Below are 2,558 nucleotides of genomic sequence, written 5' to 3'. Positions count from 1 at the left end.
CCCTGGGGAAGGTCCGTTACTCCTTCGATGTCTTAGTTTCTTCTTGGTGTTAAATGAGAACAGCAGCATCTGTAGTTCACATGGTTGCTATGAAATTAAAATGAACTGGTCCTTAATGTTAGCTCTAGCCATTTTGAAAATTAATCATTCATTTTTACAAATTCATGCATTTTTTTTTTTACTCAATTCAAATAGTTAATGGGCAGCTATTAAGAGCTGGGCATTGTTCCTGTACTTGGGACAGATCATCATGAACAAAACAGACACCTCTGCCTTTATGGAGCTTATAGTCTAGTGAAGAGAAGCAACACAAGGAATAGGAGCCACAATAAGTAAATTATCCAGAACAGGGGTTGGAAACTTTTTCTGTTAAGGGCCAGAGAGTAAATATTTTAAGTTCTTCAGGGCATACTCTATAGCAACTATTTAATGTTGCTGCTGCAACATAAAAGCAGTCATACAAATGAATGTGGCTATGTTCCAATAAAATAAATAAAATAAATCTTAATTTCATATCATTTTCACATGTCAAAATATTACTCTTTTGATTTTCTCCAACTGCTTAAAAATGTAAAAACCATTCTTAGCTCCTGAGTCATACAAAAAACAAGAGGCAGAACAGATCTGGTTACAGCAATATAGATTTTATCCTAAGAAATGCTACACAAGATCACAAGAAAATTCACTAGTGTCTAATCTTAGCATATACGATCATGGGTCATTTTATTTTAAAAAATTAAAAATAAGTCTTAGAAATAACAAATAAATCTTACACTATTAGCTCTACAATTTTTAGAAAACAAATACCAAAGCATGGCAAAATAAATAAATAACGCTCTCACATGACTTACATGGAAAGGAACATCTTAAAAGACACTCAGGAAATTCTGCATTCGTTCTCACTGGACTATTAGAAAATCTTTCAGATTTAATAACAAGCTAAGATGAAAACCAGGTTCACACTACAGACTGCGAGCCCAGTGAGATATATGGAAGGACTCCACACTATTCACGGAGTCAATCCAGCTTAGGCTGAAAGGCGCAGCCCTGACTCGGGAGCCAGACTGCTTAGAAATGAATCCGGCTCTGCCAGCACGTCACTAAACGGCTCTCTAGCTCAGTTTCTTCATCTGTAAAATAAGGCTAATAATATTAACTACCTCACAGTGTTCTTGTAATAATTTAATAATATATCTAAAGAACACAAAATATAATAGATAGAAGCCCTACTTGGGTTTTTCTGTTATTTTTATAGTTAGCCCAAATAAAATTACTTTGTTTCCACTTCAAGTGAGCAACTGTTTCAGGCTGGTACCTAAAGTCAAATTTAGCAGCCAAAAACATAACCAGAACGCATACAATTTAACTTTTAAAAAATCGGTTTATATGAATTTTTAAAATTTAGCTTGCCTCTGCAAAGTTATTCAAAAATGCAAACCTGACTAAGACAAAAATCCTAGACACTAACACTATCTGGGACATATTGAGGCCTATTGATGCACTAGTATCGATACTAAGTGTTGCTTTTCCTTTTTTTAATGTTTATTTGAAGAGAGCTGCCAGCACAGAGTCTGATGCAGGGCTCGAACCCACAAACCATGAGATCATGACCTGAGCCAAAACCAAGAGTTGGACACTTAACTGACTGAGCCACCCAGGTGACCCTAAAGTAAGTATTTTTAGGTAAAGTATTATAATTCTCATTTTATAGGTGAAAAACCTGAGGCTCAGAAAAAATAACTTGCTCAAAACCACACAACTAGCAGACAACAAAACAGAGATCAAACCTCTAGGACTCTAAAACTTTCTTTCTGCAAGATACAATGTTGATTCCAATCATAAAGCTATCTTTCCACATCCAACAGTGAACTGTCAGAAAGAATGCTTGCAATAAAGCAATAGTTCTCACCAAAGGTCAATTCTGCCCCCCAGGAACTAATGCGCAAGGACATTTTTCGTTGTTAATCACTACAGACGTGCTACTGACACCTAGTGGGTAAAAAGCCAGGGATCCAGCTGAACATCCTAGGAACACAGAACAGCAGTCACAAGAAAGAATCATCTAACCCAAAATGTCAACGGTGCTGTGGCTGAGAAATGCTACTCTAAAGAAGTGTTTTTCAAACAAATTTAACCATGACCTATAATCTGAAATATGGTGCAACCTAGACACACACACATCACAAACACTTCAAACAAATTTCAGAAAATAATTATTTCCCTCTCTACTCTGTGATGTACCGTAATATGTACTTTTCCATTTCATTTTTTAAAGGCTGTTTCTGTCCCATGAAACTTATTTCATGACCCACTAATGGACCATAGGACACACTACGAAAAACACTGCTACAATAGGATATAAAATTTCCTAAGTGACCTATAAACTTGTATACCCTGATGCCTGGCAAACTCGACAATAAACCTATGTAGAACAGGATACACTTAATCAACAAATAGTAACAACCTAGTAACATGGTATCTCTCATATTTAAAAGGATTTATGTTCTTTAAAAGGCTTTCTGTCTCACTCTACAACCTAAAATCTTAAAACCTGGCTT

Source organism: Suricata suricatta, chromosome 1 (genome assembly GCF_006229205.1).
Source record: "Suricata suricatta isolate VVHF042 chromosome 1, meerkat_22Aug2017_6uvM2_HiC, whole genome shotgun sequence".
Taxonomy (NCBI): Eukaryota; Metazoa; Chordata; class Mammalia; order Carnivora; family Herpestidae; genus Suricata; species Suricata suricatta.
Note: the sequence above shows the minus strand (reverse complement) of the source record.